The 11,596-nt window shown below is 40.9% G+C and overlaps 1 non-coding gene across 1 annotated transcript; it reads right to left on the minus strand.

Moving 5' to 3' along the window:
• Nucleotides 1–5,069: 5,069 nt before the first annotated feature.
• trnas-gcu (transfer RNA serine (anticodon GCU)) lies at nucleotides 5,070–5,153 on the minus strand. The gene has a single exon. It is a non-coding gene; the product is annotated as a tRNA-Ser (tRNA).
• Nucleotides 5,154–11,596: the final 6,443 nt, after the last annotated feature.

The following is an 11,596-nucleotide window of genomic DNA, read 5'->3' on the forward strand; positions in this document are numbered from 1 at the left end:
ACTCTACTTTGCAGAACTGCTTTAATTCAGACAGATTAGTAGGTTTTCAGTAATTTCAATTCCTGCCACAGCATCAATATTGGGTTCAATCAGGACTTTGACTAGGCCACTCCAAAACGTTAATTTGATTCCTTTTCAGCCATTCTGCTGTGGACTTGCTTTTGTGTTTTGGATCATTGTCTTGCTGTTTAACACAATTACGCTTCAGCTTTAGCTCACACACAGATAACCGGACATTCTCATCAAGGATTTTCTGGCACAGCAGAATTCAAAACTACCACTGCCATGTTTCACAGTTGGTATGATATTCTTACTGTGAATTACTGTATTTCCTTTACACCAAACATAATGGGGCCCTTGTCATCCAAAAGGTTCCACTTTTGACTTATCTGTCCATATAACATTTTCCCAAATGACTTGATGGATCATCCAGGTGCTTTTATTTGCAAATGTGAAATGAGCATTGATGTTTCTCTTGGCTATTTGTGGTTTCTGCCTTGCTGCTCTGCCATGAATCCTATTTTGCCCTGTCTCTTTCTTATTATGGAGTCATGAACACTGACTTTAGCTGAAGCTAGAGAGGCCTGCAGTTCTTTGGTTGTTCTTCTGGGATCTTTTGTGACTTCCTGGATGAATTGTCGCTGCGCCCTTGAATAATTTTTTGGCAGGCCGCCACTCCTGGGATTCACCACTGTTTCAGGTGTTCTTCATTTGGAGATATTGGCTCTCGCTGCGGTTCAGAGGAGTCCCAGAGCCTTAGAAATGGCTTTGGAATCCAGACTGAAATATTTCAGCATCTTTTTTTCTCAACTCTCCTGAAATTTCCTTTGATTGTGGCATAGTGTGCTTGTAGAAACATTGTGGTGACTACTTCACTCTAATGGTAAGGTCCAATATGAGGGAGGTTTAGATTCAACAGGGCTGGCTGCAATCAAGCCTGGCTGTATTCAGTCACCTGAATCTAATTGGTTGATTGAGTGACTAAGGGAACAATTACTTTTTCACATGGGTAATATGGGTGTTTGATAACTTTTTTCATAAAACAAATAAAAATTTTTTTGTGTTTACTTGATATCCCTGCAGTCCCTAATATTACATTTTGTCTAAAGATTTGAAGCCATTCAGTATGACAGATATGCAATAATAGAGGAAATCAGGAAGGGGGCAAATACTTATTCATGGCACTGTAACTCTGAAGCAGCTTGAAACTTCAGAAACTTCTGTAAATATTTGAAAATGCCCTTTATCGCTGGCAAAAAAATCGTCTGGACAAATTCGAAATGTTCACAAAAACTGCTGCATTTGCATGTCTTAGCATCTCACTGTGCGCATACACATTAATAGTAGCCGTCTGACAGATTTGCCTCTCAGCACTCCCTGTGCAGGTGTGGGAGGCACGGAGGTAAGTCGGACAGGATATGTGAAAGGGGGAAACTGCTATTCAGAGTACTAACATTGCTACTATAGGAGGCTGTAGCCTAGTGAATGCCAGTGGATGGCAAAATGCACATAAGTTCAAATCAGGTTCTCAATACAACCCAACTCTCCCCCGCACACATTCACAAATCACAGACCAATGCACAGAGATTTTTACTTAGAAGTGTCCTGATTCCGTACAACAGAGCAACATCTGTCTGTTTCACTCTTGCTGTACTACCTTCCTGTTTTTTTAAGGCCCCACAGCTATTGAGGGCCCTTGTCAGTTTCCCCGATTCTGAGAGTCTGAACAGGGAAATGTGACTGTAATGTAATGTAAGCATGTAACAGCACATAGTGTGCTTTGCAGGATTTGTACCCGTTGCTGAATGTTCCATGGGGACCCCAGACCAGAAGAAATATCCACAGTTTCCCTCATAGGTCTATTGAATTTGAGAGTGTTGGAGACAAGTGTTTACTTTTATTGTCAATAAAGGTAATTTGTATTTGAGAAAGAGAGAGAGAGAGAGAGCTTTGGCAACACAAGTGTATAATTTTCAAGTCGATAAAACCAGTCCGAATTTAAGCCTTTGAAGCAAAAGTGTACAGTTGTCATGACTATAACCTCCCAAGACATGGCAATTCATTTTCATCCCCTGTAGGGGACATGAGTCTCTGGTCTAAATCTCAAGAACCATATATTCTACTACGCTGGAACCTACACTGCAAGGGACAATAAAAATAAAATAATATTTGGAACATATTTTCATTGCAACAGGTTTTTCTCATCCAAGACACTGATGTCAAAAATACCGAAATACTTTTTTCTGTCAGATGTCTGGAGGATAAAAAATATTTGAATTTGAGAGACAGTGAGCAGGCTATGCCTTAACTTAAGTGTACAGTTGTCATGTCTATAAAGATTAATTGAGTTTTAGAAAGAGCAAGGTGGGAGAGGGGAAGAGAGAGAGAGGGAGAGGGAGAAGGAGAGATTAATACAGGTGCCTGCTGAGCTCCTTTCTAGGATCATCATTATGGTAATTCTCAGGCGCTGAGGAGGAACACGGAGTTAACCGCCGTAATTAAGAGGAGCTTTTCTTTTCCCCGCTACTTTTTATTATCTCTCTGCCTGGAGACATTTGTGAGCCCAGCTGAAGCCAGAGAATTTCACATGCCGCAAATCACACCCTCGAAATAACGGTTTTCAGCGGGGGCTATCCGATGGTATACAGCGGAATGGACCGTGAAGGATGTACGAAGGAAGCGACTCTGCTGTGAGTCATAATTGTAAATGAATTCTTACGACTGTATGGCCGTTCTCATGGTTGCCCGAGATACAGTATGTGGGCTTTCTCTATGGCGCAAAGAGAATGTTAGATACCTAGCCTCCTTTTTCCCACCTTCTGTGCCACCCACTCAGCGCACATCAATGTATATACAGTAGGACTTTTGCCATGCGCCTTCGTGTCTGTCTCTTGGCGCATTAGACTGAGAAACCACACTGTACACTCCCACTGTCTCTGCAGCCTACGCGGCCTCCTTGTGTTACTCTGTTTGTCAGACCTTACCTGACAAATCAAACGCAAGCAGGAGCAGCGTAGAACGTTTGCGGTTCTCCGGGGAGAGCCCCCCCCCCCCCCCGGTCGCCCAAGACCTTTCCTTCGTTCCTCTCGTTTGTTCCGCTCTGCTGGTAGCTGTAGACATTTCTTTCCCCGGCTCTCCCCGCTCCTGTTTTTTTTGAGCCGCTGTCGGTTTTCCTGTCAGTTAGCAGCAGCTGCGCCATGAATTTTGCATGGTTTGCACTGGGTTGAGAGATCAGCGCGCCGACAGGTTCGAGTCAGTTCCCTGTTTCCCGTGAGACCGCGGTGAGGGGAAACTGGCAGTCCCACTGTGGGCATTCCTGGAATGTGCTCTCTATTTTCTATTTTCTCTCAGCTGGTCATACTTAGGGTCATCCGTTCGTCTCCGCCCACGTTCTTCCATGTACTTTATTCCTTCGCCAACAAGAAGTCTATAGCTGTAAAGTTGTGTGTCAAACAATTACGATTGCACCACCTCAAACACCTATGTCGATAAAGTAATTACCGCTAATTAAACACAGGCGACTGACAGTCGTGGTAAAAAGTGACAACGACATGTAAAAATGCCGTTTTTGGATGTGAAGCTATTTTGAAATGTTATACAGGGGACACCTTGTCAAAACCAAGAACGGAGTCTAGTAGTAGTATTGTCACTTTGAGTCTGCACACTTGCTTGATCAAAAACCCTGACAGCCATTTTTGAGCTGGTTGACGTAAATGATTTTTGAGCTCATCTGGATTGTAAATGCATTGTGTTTCTATGTAATTTCAGGGAATGTTTTCACACATTTGTGGTTCATTGTTTTGTTTGTTCTATGCGTTGGCTGCCGGTACATGATATTTATTTGTCAGATATGCAGTTTTATTGTGTGTTTTAGTGGATTCTCACATCATGACTTTCAAACCAAATCATGTCAACCAGGTTGTTTCTGTCTCTAACCCGTACGTCTCAACAATGCCTTGAGCTGTCAGCACATGGGGTTTGGTGTCACATCTATACCCATTTCCAATTTTCTGGGATAAAAGCTAATTTACTTTGAATGGCACTGTGTCACAGAATACAAGCTGCCATATCTGGGTTTACATGGTTTTATTGAAACGAAAGAGCCTTGCTTTGTATTCATACTCCAAATATGCACAATGCAGTACATTTTCTTTTCTTTCTTTCTTTCTTTCTTTCTTTCTTTCTTTCTTTTCCACAAATTTGTCAAACAACTTGGGGCTCAGTATATCCAATTCCCATCCCGATTTGAAATGACCAATCATCTGCAACCGCGACCCATGTACATGCGTGAACCCCACCGCCAATTTAAGAGAGACAACCGCGGTTCCCCTCCGAAACACATGGTGTCACCAGCTGCTTCTTTACACACCACAGACTACAGTTAAGCTCTCACAGAGCAGAGTCAGAGGAAGACCTTTCATACGCAGCTCTGACTGCACCTAATCCACCAGTGGGGGGTTGCTAGATAGCAATGTACAAGGAACCCTATCCAACTGAAATCTCCAATTTGTGCCAATTACGCACTACCCTATGGAGCTCCTGGCCACAGAAATTACATTTGAATTTGTCATAAGGTATTTATGTGCTTTTAATATAAAACCTGCATTGTCTGAACAAATGCAGCCACATTTTGAAAATCAACCTTCAAATCCTCTAAGGATTTCTTGATGTCATTTGATACTTAGGAATAATTCAGTGGAATACATTTCCATGCGATATTTATGTATGCATTTTACAAGGGGTTTAGTAGGGCAGGGGTGTCCTATCTTATCAGGATTTTGTTGTATCCCAGCACTACAATATCTGATAATAAACACCTGATTAATATTTAACTAATCATGGTCTTCAATCAAGACCTTACATTACAGGCATTTAGCAGATGCTCCTATCCAGAGCGACTTACACAAGTTTTTACATTGTATCCATTTATACAGCTTAATATATACTGTGGCAATGCAGGTTAAGTACCTTGCTCAAGGGTACAACGGCAGTGTCCTACATGGGAATTTTAGGTTACAAGACCAGTTCCTTACCCATTGTGCTACCCTGGCGCCCAAAAACAGCAGGTCCGACGAGGATGGGATTCGAACCCACGCGTGCAGAGCACAATGGATTAGCAGTCCATCGCCTTAACCACTCGGCCACCTCACACCTTAACAAGACGAATCAGGTGTCTTAGTGCTGGGCAAAAAAACAAAAACCTGCAACTACAAATAAGAATGAACACCCCTATAGTAAGGCATTAGATTAATTATGTCTTGGGTTTGGGCACTGAGGGTTAAAGTAATTGCGGAAGGGGTAGTCTGATCATTTTTCTCTCAAATCTTTGTGTATTTAACTTCAGTTCACAGCAGTAAGCTACATTATATCAGCAAGGAAAACTTTGAAATCGCATGGGACGGCTTTCCTTGATGAACAAATAAAATATGTAAAACATAATTGTCTGTCCCATCTGTTGATTTGTCTTTGACAAGTTGTTTCGATCAGCTCCTTAATGTTAATTTTATGCAAAGCAGAGCTCCGCAGGAAATACTTCTGTCAAAGCTGCCTGATAGAATTTCCTCACCCTTTGTTACATCCATGTTTAAAAATGCATGTCATTTGGGATTATCTGCTTCTTCCTGTGGAATATTTGAACTGAAGCAGGCGTCTTTTAAAAACCTGAATGGCATCCAACTGCCGTTCAACGCTGCTGACAGACAATTCCCCTCGGTCGCGATCTCAGATCTTAATTGATGTTTGTTTTTAAATGTCAGTCTATTGTTAGTTGTCTTTGCATGAATTATTGTTAGATTGCAAGTCGCGCAAAACGAATCCGCCTGTGAGCAGCGTGCCAAGCGAGCAGTGCTACATACCTTGGCTCGAAGACACGCTAGCGCGTGAATTAAACATTCCATCCATGTTCGCTTTCCTTTCTCTCTATCCATATTAGCCCAACTAATTGTTTTTTTTTTTTTTTTTTGTAAATGTCACAATTACTCCGTTGTACATTTAGTCACTTGACTGTGGTGTTTGAGCGCCTACAGGGACCCCTGGAGGTTAACAGACAAAACGTTTTAATCCCTGCCTGGTCACCTGATAAACAGAAAATGGTGGCCCTGGTCACACTAAAAGGTACATGTAGGTATATTACATGCACGTCTCAGGAATGAACAACACCTGGGCTTATTACCAATCAAACTCAGCTGTGCATGTTTTTTTTTTTTTTTTAATGAATATTCTTTTTTCTCTCCCCCTGTAAAGCCCTGAACAATAAAGTACTTCCTGTTCTATATGCAGAAGCCCCACACTGTGAAAACTAGCTTGCCTACTTTTTCTTAGCACTGTTATGTTCTTTTGTTTATTTTGGGATTTTCACTTCACTAACGTCATCCCTCCCTATTTTTCTTCAATTGTTGTCTCTTATTCCCCACCGGAACTGGGAAATATTTCAGCCGAGTCACCGCCCCAGACAGATACTTGGGCGTACTCGTGGTTATGACATGGCTCCCCTTGTGAGCAACACTTACCATGTCCACGGATCACAGATTAGATTGGGGTCATAAAGGCACTCCATACTGTTTGCCCCAGAGCTGGAGCAGACTGATGGCTGTGGTGTAATTAAACTCCAAAGCCCACCATGCCTCAAACCAAGCTCAATATGCACTCATGGTCAGGCCCCTGGGTGTCCTTCCTGCTGCCTGACTGAAATCATCCCCTGGAATTATACTCAGGAGGAGAGAGAGGGGCAGAAGGAGGATGAGAAGCAATGGAAGGCATGCCCCAGGTTAGAAAGCGTGTGCGAAACAGAACATCATTTTTATTTGGAGTTTTTTTCATCTTCAAAATATTCCACCAGAGAACTGTAGAGAACTGAGTAATTCTTTTTTGGGGAGCAATTTTTCCACTGCTTCTCTATTTTTCTCCCCAAATTGTGATTGCTAGTTGTGCCTCTGGAGTTACTTCCTTGCTGCTAACACCAACTCTCCAGGACCGCAGAAGCTGGAGCATGCTGTATGTGCTCTTTCCAATGCGTTTACCTGCAATCTAATGAGTATTTTGCACCCTACGGTCTGCCATACAGTACTACAGGAGCGTTAGCCCCGATGAGAGTAGAGATATCTCTTAATTATGACAAATGGTTGCCTGTTGGTACCTGGTGTGTTGAGAGGAGCATAGTGTAGTCTGCCCCCTTATGAAGAGAGTCTTTGCAAGTGAAGTTATTTGGTAACCCCCATCTTGTCAGTTTCATAAGAAAAATATCATTTTATCTTTGTTTAATCTGGTGAGACACGGACAAATATATTTATGCATGTATGGCGTGTATGGAGCCAGAAGCATAATTGTATTATATTTATTTTGGCTATTCTGCATGCCAAAATAGAACGTTCCACAAAATTCAAATACTTATGATTGCAAATGTCTTCCCTCTCAGTTAATGGGATTTAAGTGTGCCTTTGTGTAGTATATTTAGGAATGCGTCTCACAATTCAGCATGAAAGTTGAGCTAAACAGCCAAAATGGAATTCATGGAGATAAAAATACTTAAAACATTGAGTCAAATGATTTCTGATTCAAACATCATTGAACTGATGGTATTGGAGCAGGAAGTTACTATTGTATACTCTATGTCTCTCTCTCTCTCTCTCTCTCTCTCTCTCTCACTTTCTATCACATGCATACACACACACGCACGCATGCACGCACACGCACGCACACACATGCACACGCACGCACCAACACCCTATGCGCTTCAACACAGATACTTTGATCTGTGCCCTGCCCTGGGGTGAAAGAAGCAGTTTTCAGATCCTTCACATCACTGCAGTTTCACTCAGTATCAGAACAGAAACAACCAATTAAACTTCAAAGGGAGACCAAACTGGAGAATTTTGAAAAGCTCACCTCTGGGCCCATTGCTCTCTCTCTTTTTCGATCTTTAAAAAGTATGATTTTTGCCACCACAATGAAGGCAGAGCAGTGAACAACTCTACTTGTATGAACATTTTTGCATACTTCAGCATACTTGAAGTATAATTGCATGAACTTATATGGCAAGTAATAATATGGCAAGTATGGAAAAGTACTATTCAGTATGCTTCAAGGATATTTACGCATTTATTGCACATTTATTTTAAAAAGAAGAAGAAACACATTAAAATAGAGGATATTTCTTCATCTAATATGAACAGAATAAAGCAAATACGTATTTGAAAGGCATGTTTTGATTGTAATTATGTTTTTTGTTGGTAAGTTATTGTTTAAGCAGGATAATATCTGAGGGGCAGAGCACAAAGAAGTTTGAATGCCCAGTGCTGAGGGAATTTGCCAGAGGTGAATTTACTACTTCTGTCAATTGTACTGAAAACATGCATTTCAAAATATGTGATTCCATTGCAATGGAAATGTTACTTAAGTATTCCAGAAAGTACCCCATACCCCATATCACTTAGCAACAAATGCATCTTTCCAGTAGCCTACCTCAACTGGGTTACCTACTATTCAAATTCAGTTTGGTTTTAAGTCAAAATGGTCTCACAACATGTTTGTTATCATGGTTAGCTAGCTAGCCAACTACTGAATTATATTCAGAACAGAAGCTAAACTATAATCATAGTCAAGCTATAACTAGACTAGATACTAGTATTTTTGACCGAGTCAGACAATATGCATTCATTTAAAACGGTCACTGAACTTTTGCAGAATAAAATTATTTTTATCTAACACTGACCATGTTTATGGACACAATAGGCTATGCATTAAGACTTTATTATGATGGAAAAACATTTTGGAATCAAGTACATAATGAGATCACTTGATCTGTGGAATAATTGAAAATCACCATCCCACATATATATATATATTTTTTTTTTCATATATATGAAAACAAATAATGTAACCAATACTGAGAAGCTGAGAATCTGCACTTTAACCACATATGAATTGATGGATTACAAATCTAAGATGTTGGACTACAGAGCCAAATCAAGACAAAGTATGGCTTATCCCCAAACATTATGGAGCTCACCGAACTGCCAAATGCCCCAATACCAGTCATTGAAAAGTCAGCTGGTTGTAATATGTAAAGTATTCTTTCGTGCACATAAAAAAGCCTTCTTGGGCAATCAAAAGCCTTACCCAAACTAAAATAATACACAAAAAAAATCTGAAACGGAACTATCCCCTTAATACATGTGTGCAAATATTCACATATTCTAACGGATCCCTAAAAGTTCCCACAAACATTTTAATTTTAGTTCACACAAACACATTTCCATAATTGGAGGCAAACAAGCTTCTGAAGGCTTTTTGTTTGTTTGTTTTTACCAGATTTCACAGTGGAAAAGTGTTGTACGTACTTTAACATTGATTTGATAATCCAGCTCTGCACACAGCCCTGAAATCTTATATTTCCAAGTAGAGCTTCAGGGAAAGGGACTTATGGAGGACAAAATTTACATTAGCTGACCATGCAGTTTGCAGTGTTCAAAGAACATATGGTGTCATGGGTGACTTTGATAAAGACTGTAAGATTCATAATGTTCAACATTATTAAATGTGATTGAATATGTTATTTAGAAGGATGTTTACACAGCACAACCAGAATGAAAAACCCCACACAACATGATTAAATGCGCTATGTTTGGTTACATACAGTAAGAGTGCACATTAAATCTTTTGTACATTGTAACTTTTGCCAGTCTGGAAACCCTTGTTTCCTTCAAATTATATAGAGGCATTAGACATAAGATCACAAACAAACAACATATAAGGAGTATAATGCAGTTATTAATGCTTCATTAAACTTATATAAATACCTCGTACACTAAAATGTTATTGTTGTCTCTAACTCTTAATAATACCACTGTAGTGTCAAAAAAGTTTTATTGTCAAAAAAAAAAACAGAAAACAGTCATACTAAATAGACTACATTGATGCAGTGCGGGACAAAATTAAGAGATCTGTAGCAACAAGAGCTTCTGTCTAGATATTTATATATTTTGTGAATGTTTGTGATTTGTTACATTCACATGACCAAATCTCTGACCCATTTAAAAATATGAGGAAGTGAAAGTGTGGCTGTTGTCAAAAAAAGTGGCAGTTATCATAAAAAGGCTTCCATTTTGAGGAATTATTTTTGATAACTTGATCCTTTCTTCGTGACAAAGAAGGCAATATTATTATATATGAAGCATTATGTTGCCATGGAAATGGAGCACGTTACACAGCGATGAGCATGTTACATACAGGACAGAACCTGAGAAATGTGGTGGTGGTGACACATGGTGGTGGTGGGGGGGCACATACATTTCTCTGTTCATGGCTGTAACTTTGCATGTTCAAATCAAATCAAAATGTATTTATATAGTACATTTTACAAAGCATTTATCACAATATGCTTCACAGCAAACCCTGGGAAAAACAGTTTCAAAAGCCAAAGGTGACAGTGGTGAGGAAAATATCGCAAGATAGCATACAGGAAGAAACCCTGGAAGAACTACGCTCAACTGGGGCAGCCATTCCTCCTCTGGCTGGCTCAGGATGGGCCTTCATTGGGACCAAAATGGCCTAGCCAGTTTTCACTCTGTCCAACCAGTTCAGGACTGGTTGTTTCAAATCAAGCTGGTGGTGGGGTGGCAAGCTGGAGTGGAGGTGGTTGGGGGGGGGTGGGGTGGGGGCTGAAGACAGGAGGCTCAGGAGTATTTAGTTACTACTAAAAAAGTTGTATTTTTGCATCAAAGCAACTTTGGGGTAGAAGCATGTCTACAGATACACAGATACATTGGTGTTATTCAGTGTAAAAGGTTAAAAACAGCCTTACACTTAGCAAGGCTGGCCCTGGGACAACGTGCTCATACTTCTTTAAAGTAATAAAATGGAAGCAGCTTCATTCTGAACAAGCTGAAGGCTCTTTGACCTCCAGATAACACGGCACTGCAGTAATCTAGCCACGACACGATAAAGGTATGAATCCATTTCTCTTCATCTTCTGCCTGTATTTGTAGGGTGCACCACGCCAAGGAGGGTGGCACAGCGGTGCACTGCAGCTGGGTAGCACTATTGCCTCACAGCAAGAAGGTTCAACTTACTTGGTTCGAATCCCAGCCCGGGGCCTTTCTGTGTGGAGTTTGCATGTTCTCCCCTTGTCCACGCGGGTTTCCTCCAGGTACTCGAGTTTCCAGAGTCTGCAGAGTCTAAATTGACCCCAGGTATGAGTGTGTGAGTGAATGGTGTGTGTGCCCTGCAATGAACAGGCAAACTGTGGAGAGTGTATTCCTACCTCTACCTTTCCTACCTTTCCCAATACATGCCGGGATAGGCTTAAGCACCTCCTGCCTCCCTGACCAGGAATAAGCGGGTATAGATAATAGATAATGGATGGAGCACACAAACAAGCACCTATGGAGTTAGGCCATAACTCTGAGTCATAATCAGAGTAATCAGAGTACAAAGTGATCCATTTTGTCTCATAGCTGTGCTGACTGAAAGAAAGACATAAAAAAGGTTTTTAAAAGCAGGGAATTAGTCTGTGTGTTCTGTGCGCGTGCGCATGTGTGTGTACGCGTTTGTGTGTGTATATTATACCCTTTGATTAGCCCCTATAAATGGTCCCACA

Source organism: Anguilla rostrata, chromosome 1 (assembly GCF_018555375.3).
Source record: "Anguilla rostrata isolate EN2019 chromosome 1, ASM1855537v3, whole genome shotgun sequence".
In the NCBI taxonomy this organism is placed as follows: Eukaryota; Metazoa; Chordata; class Actinopteri; order Anguilliformes; family Anguillidae; genus Anguilla; species Anguilla rostrata.